A 22,331-nucleotide genomic window follows, 5' to 3' on the forward strand; every position below is an offset into this window, starting at 1 on the left:
CTCAGGTTTTGTAAGGTTTCCAATGGCTTCAGATCTTTTCTGTGTGATGTATGGGCGCGAGTGCAAGTACGGAGCTCCTTACTTCTCCGCCATCTTGCCCTCTCCTCCTAAGCATAGCTATTTTGACAATGACAGTTATAATTAGGTCTTGTTCACCTGATATTCTTCATCCCAGTCCAGTTTCTGGAATAATCCTGAACCTTCTGGATCTTTGAGTACATAAGATATGGTGTTTTGAGGCAATCATCAGGATATAAATGCTTATGTTTACTATATGAGTTTAGTAAGCTCTTTGTTATGTCTAGGGGCGTACAAAACTTATAAAACAGTAGAGATAATAATATTTCATTTGCTGTTCATCAACATTTGGGGACACAGAAGAATCAGTGTAGAAAGGCATAGTGTGGGTCTGAAAAAAGTAAAATATGAATCCTGCCTCCTCTATACTTTTCAACCTTGTATATTAAACAAGTTACTTAACTTTTCCAAGCATCGGTTTCTTCAGCCCAAAACTGGAATATCAAAATCTCCATCATCAGTTAGCTGTTCAAATTAAACATAATGGTGTAGGGTTGTAATTTTCAAACTTAAATGTATATGTGAATTTCCTTGGGATTCTTGTTCAAATGCAGCTTCTGATTCAGTAGGTCCAAGGCAGGGCCTGAGATGCAGCATTTCAAAAAGGCTCCCAGGTGATGCTGAAGCTGCTGGTCCCTGGACTGCACTTGAGAGTAGTGAGAACTTAGGACACTAAGGAGAATGGCTAATGCAAAGCACATTCCATGCAAGTTTGTTTTTCTCTCTCTCCTCTACTCTACCACTTATGCATTTTTGAAAGAAGTTACTAAGAAAAGCCAATCAAAAGAAGACCAAAAAATAGTCTAAGAAATTCACAGCTCTCCACTAGAGGTTGATTAGGGTCAAAAGAAGATATATTTAAACCTAATTAAGATAAAGGATTCCTCGTTAGGCTGAGAGAAACTCTAAGAGTAAAAGCTCTGAGGACACATTGAGTTCTGTCAAATTCCTGTCAGAAAAATGTTCCTTCAAGGAAGTGCACTGACAGCCTTCAAGAGTGATAGTCCTAACTGAAATCTGAAGGCATTTTTAATATTATAAAACTCAGGAAATCATAATAATATCTTATACTGATCAATTGTTTTAGACTCCACAAGCGCTTTTGGATGTATTAATGCATCCCAGCCCTCACTTCTTAAACTTTTCTCAAATTGGAGGCTATGCTCTCCTTCAGCATAGGAGCCATGCCTTCTTCATGTATATATCCCCAAAATTTGGCAAAAGCCTTGCATCTAGCAGGTATTTGACAAATACTTATTAGAGAAGAGATTTTTTTCCCCTGGTCCCCAAATACATAATATTGCATTTCGTTGAATCCAAGTGTCCATCAATCATACAATACTGGTTTATGTACCTCTAAGGGGGAAAAATGCTACCATTTAAGCCTTGTGTGCCATTGATTGGAAGATACCACCCAATTTCAGAGATATTAAGTTGTCTGTACTTAATATGCACCTCAGAATTAAGAAATTGTACTAGTTTTGCTCTCCTATGGAGTCACCCACACAGCACAGACAGAAAATGATTAGTAGCAAAATTTTAGGGTTGTTGAAGATAACCTGAGGGAGGAAAGGAAACAAGTAGGGACAGGGAGATGTTTCTTTATAACAGAGAATGTATCCTAGATTCAGCAACTTAGGGGCACGTAGCAATCTCAGATTGTAATCAAGTTGGCAGCCATCTTCCCTCAGGAAAAACATTGGTGGACTCCTGGCTTCACAGCAAAAAGCACGAACCAAGTGAAGGGCAAAATCCATAAGACACTGTTCAGAGGCTATGACATTGTGATTCATCAGAAAAATATACATGTGGTCATTCAGGTGACCAAAATACATTCGGCATATATATTTAGTCTCTGTCCGTAGTTCCATAGAGTCACAGTTCCCAAAACTCTTGGAATTTGCTCAATTTGCTCTGCCTGGAGAGTGATAAAGGTGTCTCTTGTTATGTTAATAAGATGACTTTTGGACCCCACCCTGGTCGCCAGGGGAGCCAACCACGTGATTAGAGGGTTGGAACTTTCAGTCCCATCCCCCATCCCTCACCCCTGACCTCTGCTGGAGAAGACTCAGACTTTGAATCAGTCGCCAATGGCCATTGATTTAATCACCAGTAAGATTATACAGTAGAGCCTCCATAAAAACCCAAGAGGACAGATTCAGAGAACTTCTAGATTGGTGAACACATGGAGATGTGGAAAGAGTGACATACTCAGAGAGGGCATCGAAGCTCCATGCCCTTGCCCCGTACCCTGCTTTATACATCCCTTCCATCTAGCTCTTCCTGCATTACATCCTTCTGTAATACAGCGGCGATTTAGTAAGTAAAATGTTTGAGTTCTGTGCGCCGCTCTGGCAAATTAACTGAACCTGAGGAGAGGGTCATGGGAACCTCTGATTTATAGCCAGCCAGCAGAAGTACAGGTAACAACTTGGGCTTGCAACTAGTGTCTGAAGTACAAAAAAGGAGGTCATGAGAAACTCCAAACTGTAACAATTTGTCAGAAGCACAGGTTAAGAACCTGGGATCTCGATTGGCATCTGAAGTTGGCAGGGGGCTGGGGGCAGTCTTGTAGTACTGAATCCTTAACTGTGGAATCTGATGCTATCTCTGGGTAAATAGTGGCAGAATAGAGTTGCATCGTAGGACACCCAGCTGATATCCAAGAAGAGCTTGGCGTTGTGTGGAAAGGCCCCCTACACCCACACACATGTGGAAATTCAGTCCATGAACCTAATTCAAAGGTGACTGGTCCTTTAACAGAGAGTATCCTGAAGAAGAAGAAAGGGGAGCAGGAGAAGGGCAGGAGAGAAAGGGGAAGGGAAGGGATGTCGTTACTCTCTTATCACACAGACTAGTGTAGTAGCTATAAGAGGAGCCCAGAGCTATGGAATTCAGTGAGAGGATGTTTGGAGCCATTGCAGAGAAAAAGACGAAGAACTCAACCACTAGTACGAAAACCTTGATTCAGAGCACACTCCTTTCTGCTCTGGGTCAAGGAACTATTTCTTATGTGGTCAAAGGAGGCCCTCTCAACAGGTGATCATGTTGAATGCCAGACTCTAGCGCCCAGTAGGACAAATGAAGAAATCCAAGTGATCCCTGAGTGAAGTTATTCCTACCTGGGTGAGTGCCATGTCACCACAACTCAAAGTGACACCAGCACCCCATGCCACTCTGCAGCTGCCTTTATTTGAGTTGAAAGGACACCTGTTGAGGTTCCCTCTCTAGTAATGACCTTGGGCAAGTGACTCTGTGCTTCCGTTTCCTCCTCTATAAATTGACAAGAGTACCAGTCCTCCCCTTACCCTGATGTGAGGATGAAATAAGTTAATTCATTAGAAGCTTTGGAACAGTGCCTGGCATAAGACAAGCATTCAATGAACGGCAGTTATTCTTACTATTATTATCTGACATACAATTGCTCATAAACTGACACAATGACATGGCTTAATGGCAGTTTAGTGACCATGCAACAGGTAGCACAGGCCACCAAGGCTCCCAAAGTCTTAGCCAAAAAACCAAACCAAAACAAAACAAAAGTTGAACTTGCATAAGCAACAGAGAAATGAAAATAAACCACAACAGTTAGAGTCAACTGCAGGAAACCAGGAGACTGGTCTTCCGAGAACCATGACCAGGCCACTTCTCATGAAGGAACCTTGCAGCTACAACAGCTCAGAGACCAAGCTGATGGTGGCCCGACCCACGCGCTGCAGCTCTGTGTCTCCTTTCGGAATGCAGATCATGCACTGTGTAATCTGTCATGTGCACAAAAACATTAACCTCTGGAATCAAATGTGTCTGTTAATAAACCAACACGACGCTCACACTCGTCAGCCCCTGCCCAGCGCCCCTCCCCCCAACCCCCGGAGCCACACTGCAGGCACATCTCATTTGTCAGCTGGTTCAACTGCTTAGGCACGACATGATTTGGAAATGTGGAAGATCCCAAATTATCTTATCCTGAGGTGACAAATCAAGTACAGTGTCCACAAGCCCAGACAGTTTACATGCCAAATAAACAAAACACCACCAAAGCGAGAGTATCAATCTCCTAACTGTTTAGGAAAAATAAGTTTATTTCTTATCTGAAAGATTAATGAACCAAGCTGGAACCTCACCTCTAATTGTGGCTGAACAGAAATTAGGTGCTGTTTTTAATCTATTCTGCAGTAACATAATAATGTCATGTCACAAAAGTTCATAAAGAAAAGGCCTACACTTATCTTTGGAATTATTTAAAGTACCCAGAGACTAGCAATTAATGCAAAATTTTTACGTGTTCCTCAGATGCATTGCTGGTTGTTTTTTTAAATTAGGTGTATAGAAACTAATAAAATATCTTCTTACTAAATAAGACCTTGTTTTCCTACTATAGACATAACTATAAAGAATATATTTATATAGCATATTACTGGTATATTTTTGAAAGCTATTGATACTGTATTTCTAGCTGACACTTTGCTGAACGTGTTTGTCCCTAGGCTTATGGCCTCCACTCGATCCACCTTGCTCTGGAGCTGAGCTGAAACACATACCCTGGAAAAGCTGGATAAGCAAGGAGGAAATGGCAGAAGAGGAAGAAAGACAGAGGACTCCACTGTCTTTAAGACAGATAACCACCAGAGGCAACTGAATGTTTTCGGAGGCTCAATCACAAAGTACAGCACCTTTTCTATCTTAAAATTCTATCAAAAACAGTTGTATATTTAATGAAACTTCACATGGTTAAAAAAAAAATCATACTCCAGTGTGTTTTTTTTTCTACATGAAATGTATAATGTGTTTTTCCTTATAACTCCATGTTCCATCAACAAGATTCTGAGTAAGTACAAGGGAAAGATTCATCCTGAGGAAAAATCAATTTGATTAGAGGAGCAAGGGACAGTAATGTATACAGAAGAGGCAAAGCCAACATTTCCCAGTAAATCCCTAACTGGACTTGGGCCATGACTACACGTCTGATTTGCACAGTGGAATCTGGATACAAGATGAAATTGGATTGTCAGTGTTATGTTCATGTGTAAACTGATTTGAAAGGAAAATTATAATGAACCAATGCAGAAGTTCAGGATTAGTCTAGGTGATGAACTGTTCTCACTTAACAGCCCAAGAAATTCTAAACTAGGCACATCCAAGTGAAATAATCTTTTAGCCTGTGTGTGTGTGTGTGTGTGTGTGTTTATTTTTCTACTGAGAGATCATTCCATGTCTAAATTAACCAAGTCAAGCATAGTCAACACTTGGCAAGCATTGAGATATATTATATGTAAAATGGACTTTTTTTCACTAAGGGGTAGATGATCAGATAACTACAGGAAACCCTAATTTAAGAGCGAATTAAAAAACTATGGGGGAAGGAAGAAGCCCAAAACACATTGTTTCCTTTGTGACCACCTTCCTTCTTATATCAGAGAAAATTACAACAGGTACATGGAAACTGCACACCAAAGACTTCTGACTGCCCTCTGAAGCCCTTGTCATTCTGGGAGTTTAGCTAGCTGGGACAGTCAAGCCAACTTGACTCCAGTCAAGCCTTTCTCAGTCTTGTGCTTGTTTGTGGAGGACACAAGTCTGATTCTGCTTCTGAGAGCAGAGGAAAGCATTGAAGAACTGAATTCTCTTGTCCATGGCTCTGAAATATGCCCAGTGACTAGAAAGCCTTGAGAGAAATCCACAGAATGAGCATCTTTCTTTCTTTTCATCAATAGTATCAAACCAAAGATATTATTGGTTTGGTAATTATTGGTTTATTATCATTGTATGTCAGACCCATATAAAGGCACAGGAATAAGTACCTCCCTAAAAGAATAAGAAGACAGCACACTGCTTAATGGGGAAGGAAGATCTGAAAGCAAGTTACTAGGTATACTGAGTGTTCCTCTCAGGTAAATGAAAAGTGCTATGTGACATGAAAAAGGGATCCAAACTTCTATACAGAAGTCATGGAAGCCTCCATGAAAAGGTATCATTTGACTTGGGTTATAAATGACAAGCTGGAACTGGTTATTTGGAGAAGCAAGGAAAGGGTATTCTGGCATAAAGAAACAGCATCACAAAGACACTGAGACACTTAAGTGCAGTGTGCACACCATGTCTCTGAACAGCAAGCAGTATGGGAGCGCAAACAGAAGATGAAACCAGAAAAGTAGAAGACAGGTTCCCAATGTCTTATTTACCATGCTAAGGAGTATGGAAATATCCTGGGGATGAAGTGGAAAGCCAATGGAAATTTTAAATAAGGGGAGTAATAAAATGAGATTGCATTACTGGGGGCTATGTAGAGGATGCGAGAAAGGGGAAAACATTTATTGAAGCTTTTGTAATTTTCTGAGTAGGAGATGATGCTGGCCTGATTTGAAGTATTAACAGCAGGAAGAAACAGAAGCAAATCAGAAAGATGTTTCTGATTTACAATTGTAGGACATATTGGCCAATTAAATAGGAGAAATAAAGGAAGAGAGGAGAAATGGATGATGTCAAGATTTTAATCTTGAATTGTTGGGTGGAAATTGACATCATTAATCAAGAAGAATCAGGTTTGGACAGACTGAGTTTGAGATGCCAAAAAGAAGTCAAACGCTGATGCCCAATAGAGAGTGGGAAATATTAATCTGGTTAGCAAATATTGTTGGTACTGGGTCCCTACAGCTTACTTAATTCCTGAAATATTTAGGAAGTTTGACAAGTATTCAGAGAGAGTGAAAAACATAAACTATGTGCTCTTGGAACTTCTATTTGTAGAATAAGAATAACAAAGAAAAAACAGTGTCAAACATGGTAGATATCAACCCATCTATATCAATATTCACTTTAAATATGAATGGTCTAAATACATCAATCAAAGGCAGAGATTATGAGTGGATTAAAAAACCCAACTATATGTTGTCTATAAGAAATCCACTTTAAATATAAAGACATAGACAGGTTAAAAGTAAAGTGGTACAGAAAGATATACCATACTAACATTAATCAGAGGAAAAACTACCATAGTTAATTTCAGACAAAAATGTCCCCGTACTTTGCCAAAAGTATCCTAAGAGGTAAAATCCCCTTTGGCTTAAACCACCATCATCTCCTAGCAGAACACCTTCAATAACTCCTTAAAGTGTCCCATTATATTTACTTCTGGTCTCTAACAATCCATTCGACACTGCAGCCAGTATCTTTTAAAACTCAAATCTTATGTCACCTTGCTGCTTAAAATGTTCAATGGCTTCCCCTAATTTTTAAGGCAAAATTCCAAATTTGGTAACACAGCCCCTATGGTTCTACCCGTTCTGACCCCAGCATTCATTCCTGGTGCATTTCACATCTTCAAACTCAGCTACTCCAGGGCCTTCATACATGTTGTTCCATCTGCTTGGAACTCTCCCACCACCACTCCCTCTCCACTTGCCTAGGTAACAGGGCTTCAAGAGATGACCTCCAAAATTTACATCTTCCAAATCAGGTCTGGTTCCCCTTTTGCAATTTTCCAGCACCCAGTACAGCTGTTTTATAGCACTTGTCACAAATATACTTCAATAGTAAATGTGAAAATATTCATTTCATATCTGTCCTTCCTGCTAGATTGTAACAGAGATTTTGTGTCCTCTGTTTACCTTACTATATTCCCAATGCCTAGCACAGCTCCCAAGTCATAACAAGCCCTCAGTAAATACTTAGTGAACAAAGGAATGAGTGAATGAATGAATGAGTGAACGAACTTTTATAAACATAATTTTAGGACAATATAATAGTCAGCATGGGTTATGATTATAATTTATTATCATTCTCTTATTTTTGGTAATTTGGATTGTTTTCAAATGTTTATTATTATGGTAAAAATAGAGAGGAAGGTGTAAAAATGAAATAAAATAGTGTTCCAACATCTGGTGTTAAATTTCTCATAGGAGGGAAGCTTTCTTTGGGGAAAAATCCCTGATTAAGAGTTTGGGAGTCTGTTAACTGTGTATGGTGATAGATGTTAACTAGACTTACTGTGGTAATCATTACACATACATACAAATATTGAATCATTATGCTGTCCACCTAAAATAATACAATGTATCCCAGTAAAAATATAAAAATTTTTTAAAGTTTGGAGTAGGTTGATATTCTAGGAAGTATATGGCAACTGGTCTCCAAAACATCAAAGAAGGGGAACTAACTGCTCTTCTAAAACAGGGAGATAAATTTTCTCATTGTTCTAGGGGTAAAAGTAAAAGTGAGAGAACAGAAGAACCATGATTTAATGGTGGGTATTGGCGGGGACAGGCTATGAAAGGGTCCCTGATTATAAGGTGGCCAAATAAACCCTAGAGAACAGAACATAGTTGGCAAGTCTACCTGTCCCCATGAATCTTGGCTTTCAGATAATGTTTTTGTTAAGGATTTTTCCCCAGGACTAACAAAGGGATTAGATTTCATGTCTGGATTGACATGTAATAAAAGAAGCTGTGTGAAAAGAAGCAGGAAGCAGGAGGCAGACAGAACATCTCCCAATTTCACCTTGATATCCAAGGGGCAAGGTCAAGGAGAAGGCTGCTCACACCTGGGTTGGAAAAAAACAACAACAACTGAAAACAAACCTTTGGCATTCTCTCTGTATATATATAAACAGAGAGATATAGATATAGATGTAGATGTAGATAGACATAGATACAGATAGATGATATAGATATAGATATAGATGATATAGATATAGATATAGATGATATAGATATAGATATAGATGATTGTCTCTTTTAGAATACGTTTCCAAAACTGGAATTACTGAATAAAAAGTTAAACATACATTTAAGGTGAAATTATTTCTAGCAATTTATATTCCCACTTTTTTTCAGTAGAAAATTCTAAAGAATAAAGCAGCAGCATCCTTAAAAATGGTTGCCTTGGATTACAAATTCCAGTTCCTTCTGGGTAAAAGTCATCTCCCTTATATTCTTTGAAACTACACACACCATAAGTCCTTAATAAATGACTGTGGAATTAAATTCTTAGCACTTCTGGTGCTTAAAACTAGCTATTTTTATATGGACTTTTCCCCCCTGTATTTCTAAGAAGACTGCAATATGTCTTGATTTTTTAGATCATAAGTCCCCCCATCCCCTGACTTATAAATATCTCAAGTCTTCAAAATCATGTTGTGTATTTTATAAGAATCTTGGTTGTATGAAATTTCCAATTCTGTTAAAATCTTGTTTTTAAAAGGATCTTAACATACCTCTCCTAACTAGCATAATAAATTCACAATGATTCCTAAATCCTTCTGACATTCAAGTAAGATTTTGCTTATGTTTAGTTTTTTTTAAATTGTACAGTTATTTTAAGCCTGTACTCCTTATTTCAACCTACTTTGATTTTCCTTTTTACTATATGTTATTAAAAATCTAGTTTATATCATAATTAACCATCTGGTTGACAACAGCAAAAAAAAAAAGATTAGAACAATAATTTCAGAATTGTTCAAGGAATTGTTTTTTGCTTTGTTTTGTTTTTTTGGACTCTGCTGACCCAAATTAAAAAATAAAAAAGCATCTCTAAGACAACAAAATAAATAAATTAAAAAATTAAACATTTAACCTGGAATCACCTTCTAAATAGCCATTTCATCTTCTACCTATAGCTTATCAATACTTTAAAGGGCTTTTTTAATCAAAATTATTCTCTTTCTCCATTGATCCCTTGACCTAGTGTATTTGTGGTTGGGTTAGGGTCTGACCACATAATATTTCCAAAGGCACAACAATGCCAGCATTAGAAACATATCCTACAGTGATACCCTCACAAAGATTCATGTACAAGAAGGTTTATTGTATTGTCTGTAATATCAAAAGGCAGGAAACCATGTATATCTTCAACATTAGAGGGACAGTTAAATACATTGCAACCAATAAAAAATGAATGAGATATAACTACATATGCCTATACAAAATTCATTGTAAGACATATTTTAAGTGAATAAAGCAAACAGCAGAACATTGTGTATACTGTGAGTTTTCTATGTTTGGAATATTTCTACTGGATTATTCATTATAATAAGAAACTCATAACAATTGCTGCTTCTAGGGAAAGCAGGTGGGATGTAGTTTTGAGATGGAAGAAAAACTTGTTTCATTGAAATTATTTCATTTTTTTACCATGAACATATATTAGTTTTTAGTTAAAAGTAGACAATAAGGGGGCGCCTGGGTGGCTCAGTCGGCTGGGCATCCGACTTCGGCTCAGGTCATGATCACACGGTTAGTGGGTTCAAGCCCCGCATCGGGCTCTCTGTTGACAACTAGCTCAGAGCCTGGAGCCTGCTTCTGATTCTGTGTCTCCCTCTCTCTCTACCCTCTCCTGCTCATGCTGCCTCTCTCTCTCTCTCAGAAATAAATTTTTTAAAAAATTAAAAAAAAAAAGTAGACAATAAGATGGAGAGGAGGGGGAAATTTGGGCCTATATTTCTTGAAAACAATCAAAATCCTGAAAATTTTGATCAATGGTAATCAATCCGAATTGTAGATTAGCTGCTGATTTATCTCTGACCCTATCAGCAGCATTTCCACCTCTCGCCAGATCTTACTAAAAGTTTTAACTGCGTGCCAAACAATCCTGCGCTCAGTCATTCATTCACTGAGTCGTTCCATCCATGCTGACTGGGCCTGTGGTCTCCCAGGCGCCAGGTCAGGATGCAGAAACCCAGCGGGGTGCAAGAACAGAGACAGACCCTGACCTCACTGAGCTTATGGTCTGCCATCAAAATAACTGGAGAAATGTAGATGAGTGCTGAGCGAGCACTTGAAAGGGCTCATACCAGTCTAGGCATCTGGGAAGACCCCCGAAGGGACGTACGTTTAAGCTGATACCTTGAAGATAAGCAGAAGTTAACCAGGTGACCAAGGCGAGAAAGGCTGTTGTAAGAGATGGGGAGATGGTCTCTAGGAGGCTCTGGGGCACGCAACAGCTCCGCATAGAGAGACTGGAAGACATCTAGAGCAGATGAGATGTCAGAAAAAAGGACAAGAGAAGCGAGACTGCAGAGACCATCAGGGAGCAGGTGGTGGCGCCTCGGACCTCACTCTGGCGACAAAGAGAACCTCAAGGACCGCAGCGGGTGGATTAGTTTCCCAGGGCTGCTGTAACCAATTACCACAAATTGGGCAGCTTAAGAAAACAATGCTCTCATAGTTCTGGAAATGTATTCTCTCAAAGTTGCAGAGACCAAAAGTCTGAACCCCGGGTGTCCACAGGGCCACGCCCCCTCTGAACGTTCCAAAGGAGGACCCCCGCGGACCTTTTCCTAACGTCAGGTGGTCACCAGCAGCCTTAGGTGTTTCTCGGCTTATAGACCCGTCGTTGCAGTCGCTGCTTCTGTCATCCCATGGCATTCCCCTCTTTGTGTCTCTGTGTGTCTGTGTCCCGGTGTCCCAATGTCACCCTTCTGATAAGAATGCCGTTCATATTAAATTTAGGGTCCACCCTGATCCAGATAGACTTTATCTTAACTTGATCACAACTGCCAAGACCTTATTTCCAAATAAGGCCCCATTTGCAGATTCCACGTGGACATGAATTTGGGGAGGACACTATGCAACCCAATGCAGCAAGGAAACGATGTAATCTGATTTGCATTTTAGGAAACTATCCTGAAGGTAGTAGGAGAAAGGGAGGAAGCAAGACTGGGAAGACAGATCAGTTTCATATGCATCTTTATTGTGTTTGAAACGCGAAGTTTATTTTGCATTGAGCTAAGAGCGGTTCAATGTCAGACTTTGAGCTAAGAGCTGTTCCCATGATATCTCATTCAGTTCTCACACAGCCCTGTGAAGAAAATCAGAGAGGTGACTACCAGTCCACGGTCATGCAGCAGAGCTTCAAGCCCAGATCCTGCAGACTCTGGAACTTTCCATCAGAAGCTTTCCATCACCCCAGGCTCAAAACTGAAAACAAAATGAAGGCAGTGAGAATCCTTTGACACGGATTTCCAGGCGGAAGAAACTATTGCCCACTAACACGGTTCTGTTTGCAAGCACACTTCATATTCCTTATGCAAAGCCAGGGCAAAAGGTGAACAGCTAACACGTCCTGAAGAGCAGTCGTGTTGTAACGCGAAGGAATCTGACGGTTCCAATCACACGGCGCCGTGTCCAGTGATTCACGCTGGGTCAGAAATGTTCTTTTAAGAAAAGACCTAAGTAAAATCCGTGTTTCACAAACACGAACCCATATTAAAATAAGCCTGCTTTTTAGAAGATGAAGAACTTGAAGCCATTATCTGAAAACTCAGAAGACAGAAATGAATTCAGAGGAAAAAGAGGTTAATTGGTGGGAATTGTTCGGACTGATAGTTGATATTGATCAGAAGCACTGACTGCTGGATCTTCTCCCTCTTAGGCGCTTTAACTTCCTAGTCCACAATTTTAAAGGCAGATTGAAATTTTAGGAGACAATGTACACCAAGGTTTTCTCACTTGAGCTCAGTATTTTTCTGAAGGAAGGAGGAATGAATATTCTGGGTGTAGGTTACAGCTTTCGTCACCGATTACAATTTTGTAACCTCAAAATCTGACCAGAACACCTAACTTTCAATTTTCTCATTTTGTTCAAGGTATCAGTCTTTTCCCTGCAATATTAAAAGGGAATGGGAGAAGGAGAGGGGGAGGGGGTGTGCAGAGAAAGGACAAAACTGAAAGAAGAAAGTAAATACGAAATCCCAAAGGGAGAGGAAAACAATGGTCCAATTGACTCTTCTGAGATTTATTATCGGTTAAATAAAAATAAAAATAAAACCTTTTAAATCCAGCTTATTTTTAAAAAACTGATTCCTAAAAATAAAGAATAAATGTGTTTAAAGGCAATTAATAAGCAATTTTTATCTAGGAAGTGAGCGATTTTTGTGCAGAGGGGGGGAAAAAAGGCTCCAGGCTTTGCCTCATCTCCTAGAAGCATCCCATATTCTTAGATGTGACGTTGCCTTGGTAACCACAACTTGGTGACCTCGTTATTTCAACCTAATCCTGCTTTGAAATTATAGTTGCTCCACCCTTTTGCCTGGCTAGCCTGATAACATAATCATTGTAAATGAGGATGGGAAAAAACAGCAGGATACAGTCCCTCCAGTGACACAAGACCAGTCTCACCTTATCATGGAAATAGACGAACAATTAAACGGCATGAATCTAAAACCCTAAAAGTGGATTTTCTTATTTTCTATATGGGTTGTTATGCTTATTTTCAAAACCTACTGGTTGATTCAATAGAGCAGGGTATCTTGATGTTACTATATGAAAATGGAAATTTCCTACTGGTGTTAAAAGAAAAAAATTAAGGAGAGCTAAGCTGTCAAAGGTGAAGTTCTTAATTATTCGTTTGTTTTGCCCAACAGCCAAACAGAAACAGGAATCAGAATATAATTTTTTAACGACTAGTACAGCGGCACCCAGGTTTGTTAGCCGCCCAGCCTAACTTCCTCTGGCTAAAGCCCCACATATCAGCTGTCCTCTTGAATTCAGATTCCTTCCATAACAAAGGGGTCTTAGGAGACAGCAGTGCTCAAATTCAGAAGGCAGCAAGTGTAAATATAGTTTAGAGGGCATGTAATTAACTCATTTGTTTCAATTTGGGTCTTTGAGATGTCTGTTCTGATGGGAAAGGGAGGCAAATTCCATCCTTTTTCTTAGTCATTTCCTCCTTTTAATTTTTTTCCCTTTGCATTCCAAAATGACTAAGGTATAGAAGCACTGGGTTCAGATCTCAATCAAATGTTCATGCTGTGCCCCAATTCATGTGTTGAGGAGGCTGGGGAGCTGCGGGACCCTGTCTCTTAGGCTCCTGGGTGCCCCTAGATTTCCCCTCTAGGAGAATCTCCCTATTTCTTAGTGCCCCATCCCAGCTTCACTATTGTCTTTCTAAGTGTCCCAGTTATGGTACTTGGTGGATGGGGAAGGTTGTGTGACTTGAATATTACAAGCCCCCCAAATTCTCTTGGTGGCAATGACCCCACTTCCTCTGCCTCTCCACTTCTTGTTTCCCAAAGAATAATACTTTGATACTGGTGGATGTGGTATTGGTCTCACTGTTGTGTGTCTGTGATGGCTCACCGGTGAGGGGCAAGTTCCCAGTCAGGGCCATTATCCAGACAGAAGCCTGGACCATATCTGGATATGCCCAGGGCATAATGCCTCCACGCGTGTATCCCCTCCTCTCTGCAAAAAGACAACTATTACCACTTATTTCTTAGAACTACCAACATAATTGTGATATTTCCATAGTGTGAGGAAAGTTGTAGCTTCTTGAAGAAACTATATTTATGCCACGTAAATTAACGTTTTACCGTCAGAATGACACTATCAAATCTCTTTAGAGAAATAAGTTGGAGGAGTGTGCATTTGACTTAAAAGTGTATCTTTCGTTTTTCTGAGAGATGATTCAAAAGCAGCATTTTATAAACTGTGAGTTCAAATTATACTTCATGGGGCTGCTGAAAGCCCTCTCTTCTCTTGTTCACTCTAACCACAAGGAGTAAAAATTTAATAACAGCTAACATTTAGGAAGTTCTCACACTATCACTTTGGCCCATTTTGCAGAGGAGCAACACAGGCACAGACAGCTAGGTAACCTGCACAGGGTCCCTGAGCCAGCAATGTGAGCGGCAGAGCCAAGGTTCAGATGCCCTTAGCTACTCTGCTATTTGGCGCCCATGGAACCTAACTGTTCTAGAGCCAGAACCAATGGATAGATTCCGTAGGTAGACACATCAAAACTCCCTAAATAATTCAAGCTGTCCAAAGACAAAATAGATGGTCCCAACAACAAACGAAACACAAAGTGTAAAATCTTAGGCCAAATATCCTTGGTCTCTCAGTACAGATCTGAGTATAAATATTACATCCTACTGCCCTGTAAGTATTCATCAGATGGGGTACTTTGGGCCTGGGGCAAAGGAGGAAGTGGTTCTTAAATAAATGACATAGAAAGAGAGATGGAAATTCATTGACAGATCAAGCATCTGGGTAGGGATGAGCAAAGAAGAGGAACACACGTGGTAAGATGAAGGTAAGGGACGGATAATAGACAGGTTTTAGGTCTAGAGTGAGAACTGAGAGATCTCAGCCAGTTACCATGAGGGTGCAGATGATAACTCCTCCAGAAATAGATACAAAGGCACAGATCATGAGATAAATGTAAAGAGCTATGATCCCATAATTCGCTGGGAGTGTGGCAGTCTCCCAAACAGGGGACGAAATGCTGATAGATGAAAGGACTCTACAATTCAAGCCAGAAAGAAACAAGGATGAAAAGGAAGACAAGAGTGGCCGGGGCGCAGAGAAGGGAATCTGTGAAGAGAAGGTACAGCATCAACAGGGCTCAGACAACAAGGTGTCCTGGATCATTTCTCAAAGCTCTTCCTTCCACTCTGCACCCAGTGAACTCATAAATCACCAAGTCACTTTGCCTGTTCCACCCCTCCCTCCCTCTACCTGGTGCTCCATCCAGCTCCCCCCCCCCCCCCCCCCCCCCCACTCCTCTCTTGCCTCTCCTTCAGCTTGACTGTCTCCCATTTCTGCTTTGGGTCTTTTCTCAATCATTTCTTCCTACAGAAACCCTTTCTGGACGCCCACCATCCCACACACTGAGTCTCTTTCCTTTTCTTCTCCAAACACCCCATCTTTTCCCTACCTCTATATTGCCATTGTCCTTGACCTGTGTTCCCTATCATCACCATCACACCATAAACTTATATACCCTGGGAAGGCAAGAACCATGAGGTTTACATAGGGCCTGTCTCACTTAGTAGGCATTCAAAACATTCATTCATTCATTTATTCACTCAACAAATATTTAGTGAAGATACAGTCAATGGCAGGCAGGGGAGTAGAGCAGTGAACAAGACAGATAAGTTCCTCACCTTCATTCTTGGGAAGAGGAAAGACTTTTTTTAATCAGGTAAACAAAAGCCAACAAGGTGGTTTTAGATTATTATAAATGGGATGACATAATTAACAGGATGATGGCATAGAAAAGGAAAATCTTTTAGTCCCATCCCTTTGGATCCCTGAAGAATCTGTCACAACCTGAAGCGCCATTCATTCTTCCTCGGGGCACTTACAGAGGGCTCACTAAGTATCAGATGCAAACGTCCTCGGGGAGATTTCAGGCCCGTGAGGAGAATTAACAAGTAAGCCAAGGATTCCAATCATGGTTACAAGGGCAATGACAAAGATATTTACATGGGATCATGGTATAATGGAGGAGGGAAAGGGGTAATACATAGAAGACTGAGGAAAAGTGCTTTGGAAGGGCTTCTGATGAAGGTGACATTGAGCCTGGTGATTCAGAGCACAGAGATTTCTGGAACCAAAGTGCCTGCATTTGAATCCCACCCCCACCCCTTATTAACTGTGTGACTTGGATGAGTTACTTCATCTCTCTGTGCCTCAGTTTCCTCATCTGTAAAATAAGAATAATGACAATACCTTGCAGAATAGTTGTGAGAGTGAAATCAGTTAGGATATGTCAGGGCGCCTGGGTGGCTCAGTCGGTTAAGCATCCGACTTCGGCTCAGGTCATGATCTCACAGTTTGTGGGTTCGAGCCCCCTGTCGGGTTCTGTGCTGACTGCCAGCTCAGAGCCTGGAGCCTGTTTCAGATTCTGTGTCTCCCTCTCTCTCTGACCCACCCTGCTCATGCTGTGTCTCTCTTTCTCAGAAATAAATAGAAAACATTAAAATTTTTTTAAAAAACAAAAAAGAAATCAGTATACGTCAATTATTTAGAACAGGAATGATCACATGTGTTCACTACTATTATTACTTTTCAGGATGTAAGAGTCAGCTCAGTGAAGGGGCGCCTGGGTGGCTCAGTCACCTCGGCGTCCAACTTTGGCTCAGGTCATGATCTCATGGTTCGTGTGTTCAAGCCCAGCATCAGGCTCTCTGCTGTCAATGTAGAGCCCACTTCAGATCCTCTGTCTCCCTCTCTTTGCCCCTCCCTGCCTGCTCTCTTCTCTCTCTCTCACTCTCTAAAAAAAAAAAAAGAGTTAGCTAATGAAGAAGGAGAAGTAGAGAAAACATTCCAGGAAAAATAAAAGAAAGAAGATGCCAAGTCACTAGATCAGCAGGCTCTGCCTCTGTCCCCGAGTGGTCATGAGGGAGAATTCATTGTGCCTAGCACTGTCATATAGGTTACAGACAGACCCAGGAGAAATAGAAGATATGGTCTCTATCCTCTAAGACACTGTATCCAACAAGACAAAACACATAAGAAAAAAAAAATAAGAAGCATCCAAGATAACTTATAACCAGTGCTGAGCTAGGGGGCCAGATACCAGTGATACTAATGAGAAAAATATCAATCATAGTATCTGTGTGTTTATGATGTGCCAGGCACTGGGCTAAACACTTCACATGCTTTTCCTGCTCAAGTTCAGCTTATAAACCTAGGTTACATGACTTTCTCCAATGACAAAACCTCCAGGAGATTTCAGAGAAGAAAGAGATGAACCAAAAAGCCTCATGAGAACAATAAAGCTTGTACTAGGCCTTGAACGAAGGAAAGAATATGAACAGAGAGATGGGGGAGTTAAGAACTAGGTCAGGGCAGTCTGATGGAAATATAAAATGAGCCACAAATACAAGCCACATGTATAACTTTTAATATTCTAACAGCCACATCTTTTAAAAGTAAAAAGAAACAGGTGAAATTAACTCTACAAAGTATTTAGTTAACATTTATTTAAAGTATTATTTCAACATGTAATCAGTGTAAAAATTGTTAATAACATGTTTTAAATTCTTTTTCTTAGAAAAAGTCTTGGAAATCTGACGTGTATTTTACATTTACAGCACTTACCATTTGCAGGTAACCATATTTCAAACGCTTGAGAGCCACACTCGGCTGATGGCTACCATCTTGGACAGCAGAGTTAAGATGGAAAAAAAGAATCGTCACGGACTGAAGTCTCACCAGGCCTCAGTCACTTTTTATACAGTATCTAACTTTCCTCACCGCCCTCTTGGGAAATACAAAAGGGGACACTGAGGCTCTAAGAGATTAAATCAACAGCTCAGGAGAAGCGGGCTGACCTAGGATTTAAACCCAGACTCTCCAATTCCTAGCTGAGGCCCTTACCCCGGAACTAACTTCAGCAAATGCCCCTGGGGGCTGTGCACAATGAAGCAAGATGATGCCTGAGCAAGGAGAAACCACCAGATCCCGGGGTCTACTTCTGAGCAGCCTCCTCCCCAACCCCCAAGGCCCACGCAGCACTAGCGCACCCCTCTTAGGTTTGGAGGAGGAGAGGAAAGCAAGCAGGCAAAGCTTTTCCTTTCCTGTGAATTAGCACAGAAAGCCCTAGCCCTGCTTCCGAACAGCAGCGTCACAAGGAGGGTACGCAGGAGGCAAGAAAGGGCACCTGTGGTCCATAAATATTTAACTTTTGTTGCAGCAAAGTGCAGGATGAGGAAGTAGTGCTTCTCGGCCAGGGGAGCAAAGGCCTCCCTTACACCCTTTGCAGGCTCCACTTGGTCGTCAATTACTTTTCTAAAACTCTTAAGAGAGGAGAGGGGGAGAGTAGAAACGGAATTAATGGTAATTTATGATCTGAAAAAAGACAGCAGCAGTTCGAAATCTGTCTCCATTAGGATACTTTCCCGGCGCTCCACTGGACCCCCGAGCCACAGGATCTTGTATGAAAAGGATGTTTACACAGCATTCCTGGCAGGAGACACGCTTTTCCTTGCTCCCAGAGGGCAAGGTTCGGCCAACTTTCCACAGAGGGGTCTGGCCTGTGCTGAGCCTGCTGCCAAGACCCTGTTCCGGGTGTGGGCAAACACTGAGCTTTTTAGATTTTTGTTTCATTGCGTTTATTTCGTGCTCAGTGGTCCCTCCCTGATTTCTACGGGCACCTCCAAGCCCCCACCTCGACTGTCAGCAAAGCCCACCAAGAGAATTGCCAAAAGACACACTCATCAGCTCTTCAGTGAGAATGTCACCATGCTCCAGGACGTTCGAGACAAAGGTTTACTCCATCACCTAACGCATGTTTTATGCCATGCAGTTTCCCTTTGTAGAACTAACTTTGCAAGTCCAGGAATTGCAAAGCCACGATATGCAGCAGCTTGTATCAGAGTCCAACCGGAGAGGCAGTAGAGCTCCAAAATTACTATATTTTTTCTTTTCCTTTGTCTGTTCTTTTGGGGTGGGATTCTGTGGTCCAGAAGGGAACACTGTCTCCAGCACGCGCTTGCGGGCCACTCAATATTAATGATGCAATCAAGTCTTCAGGTGAATTTTCGAGGTAAATGGAGAGACAATAAGAAAATTTCGTAAACCACCCCCAGAATCTGTTAGCTGAAGCTCCACACTGTTTAGGCCTTCCTTTCCCAGCCAGTCTTTTAGATCGCTAGTGACCCCAAGTGGCCTATTTAAAATAACAGCTTTTTGGGTTTTGTTGGATTTTTTTCCCTACAGAAAAGAAACATACTTTAAGATTTTTTATTCCCAAATCCTTGTAACACTTAAAAACTGCAGAGCTGGATTAAAAAATATTTTTTAATAGGGCATGTAGGTGGTTCAGTTGGTTAAGCATCCAACCTTAGCTTAGGTCATGATCTAGCAGTTTGTGGGTTCGAGCCCCGTGTCGGGCTCTGTGCTGACAGCTTGGAGCCTGGAGCCTGCTTTGGATTCTGTGTCTCCCTCTCTCTGTGCCCCTCCACTGTTCACGTTCTGTCTTCCTCTCTTTCAAAAATAAATAAACATTTAAAAAAAATTTAAATGGCAGAGCTAGAAAGACGCTTAATGTCACTTGGCCTGGCCATCCCATTTTACAGAAATCACAGATCCAGTGAGGTGAATAGGGGTTTCAAAAGTCACACAGCATGTTGGGATCAAGTGAAGAAGCAGTACAAGCAATGGCTCCAAGAGATTCTATGTGACCAGGTTTTAGTTCAATAATGGAAGGAGAAAGTCTTTCCCAAGCCATAAAAGAAATAATGCTCTTACAGAAGAATTACTGTAATGAGGCTGCGTGTTCTAACAGATCTGAAATTCCCTAAGGTACACACTTCTTTTTTCCTCTTCTATGCCTACGCTGATGAAGGTGCATTAAAGTGAATCGTGGCAAGTGTGAGGCCAGCATGGGAGAGAAGAGGGATGTCAGCATTTGGCAAGTGTAGGTTGGATGCTTATTCCCAAAGCCTGGGCCTTGAGTTTGGCTCTCGCTTGCATAAGCGTTGTGGAGTGGGCATTATCATTCCCATTTTAGAAATGAGAAAATCAAAGCTCAGGAAAATTAATTAACGTGACCGAGATCAGTCAACTACTATATTGCAAAAGCAGCTCTCTGCATCACTTTATCTATGCATGCTTCAATTTACCCATCCATCAGATGGGATAATAACATCTGCCTGTAGAATCATAAAATGTTAATACTGGAAAGAGTCCTTAGAGGAGCCTGCTTTCGAACAAAAGGAACCCCTCGGGACATAAAACAGACAAAAGTGTCTATGAGAAAGTAAATCAAAGAGAACATGGATGCTGTTGTAATGAACACCAGGAAACCCCATTCTCCTTAAAACAAAAACTAGAACTTCTAAGATTTCACTCCAGGTCAAGTTTCTACTCTTCCTTCCCCCACGTGACACCTTTCCCTTGAGGTGTCTCACTTGGTCGCCTCCTGCCATCAGGAAACTGGACCCCCAGCAGGATACTGCCCGCCTCTTGACATCTCTGTCCCAAGTGTGGACAGACTCCCCTTTCTATCTGCTCTGAGCACCATGGAGATGGTCTGGAATCCACCCCCCATGCTGCTCCTCAAATTACTGCAGAAGAATAGAGGTAAAGTCACGCAGAGTATGAGAGAAGCCTAAAATCAGTCTGATTTACAGAACATGAAATTCTGATCCAAATCTTATCTGAAGAGGTTCTCTCTAGAGCTAGTCAATCCTGCTCTGCTCCAGGAAGGGCCTCAGCTTCAAAACACTCCATGTGAGTTGTTGCAACTCTTCACAGAAGCAATATGGCTGCATGTTTCAAGGTCTGGGAAAGATTCCTAGTCTCTGGTCCAGGAATTCCCCTTGTAGCAATACACCTGAAGGAAATCATGAAACAGTACAGGCAGCAATGTATACATAAAGATAATCATCACTAACTTATGTTCAACTACAAAAAAAAAAAAATAACAGAAGCAAGTTATACAACAACAGGGTTTATGATGTAACCAGAAGATGGAAGATTATGTAACCATTAAAACCTGAAGTTCTCGAAACATTTTAAACGACACTAAATGAAAAAAAAAGCATTTTAAATAGTATCAAGTGAAAAAAGTAGAGTGAAAAACAGGTGCACATTAAGTGATCAAATAATTAAAATCAAAATAAGAGAAGTGTGAGCATATGAAGAAAAAAATAGAAAAAAATGTTCACCCTCCAGAATGTTCACAGCGGTTATGACTATGACTAAGTGGTGAGATTAATGTTGATTTCTTTTCTACTTACATTTTGCTTTAGTTTTACAGTGATGCTGCATTAGTGTTTAATTTGAAAAGAAAATATGTTTTTTAAAGATTTTTTTATCTTTTTTTTAAAAATGTTTTTTAATTTTTTTTAAAAATATGTTTTAAAATATGTTTGCCTCTGTGCCCCAAAGAGCTGATGCATTTTCTGAGGCCATTCCCTCTTACTTCTGCTCTGTCCCCACTCTGCTCCTCCATCTTGGTGCCTCACCTCTGCCCTGTCTTCTGTTTGTCCATCTGAGATCCACATTCATGACCCAGCCAATGGTTAACCCTTCAAGGGGCCCCTCAGAATCATATCTGTCAACATGCTAGTGCATCTTCTCAATTCCTTACCATTAACTAGAGCAACCCCATGAAATCCACATTCTCTGTTCATCTTGGAATATTCTTTTCCTTCCTCTTTGTTGATAGGCAGAGTCCATGTACATTTGGCATTGATTCAACTGGTACTTTCTGAGCGTCCGCTGTGTGCCAGGCCTTATTCAAGCAGGATACAAAAAACAAAGAGCTGGACAGATCATGAATAAGCATACAAACGAGAAGACTATCAGGTCTGATAAAGCCATGCTAGGAATGTGTGGGCAGCTACCTGAGATGGTTATTCTTCAGACCTGTGACGGCAAAGGCCTGGGGCAATATCAAGGATGCACGTTAATGCCAGGTGTCTGGAAAAGCCCAGCTTCTCCAGGGCTCATATATTACCAGTGAATGTTAGCATTGGTCAAGAACTCCCAGAAAGACAGCTGCAGGATGCTTCAAAAGGCAGA

This window comes from Hyaena hyaena, unplaced genomic scaffold (assembly GCF_003009895.1).
Source record: "Hyaena hyaena isolate Hyena2069 unplaced genomic scaffold, ASM300989v1 scaffold_774, whole genome shotgun sequence".
NCBI lineage: Eukaryota > Metazoa > Chordata > Mammalia > Carnivora > Hyaenidae > Hyaena > Hyaena hyaena.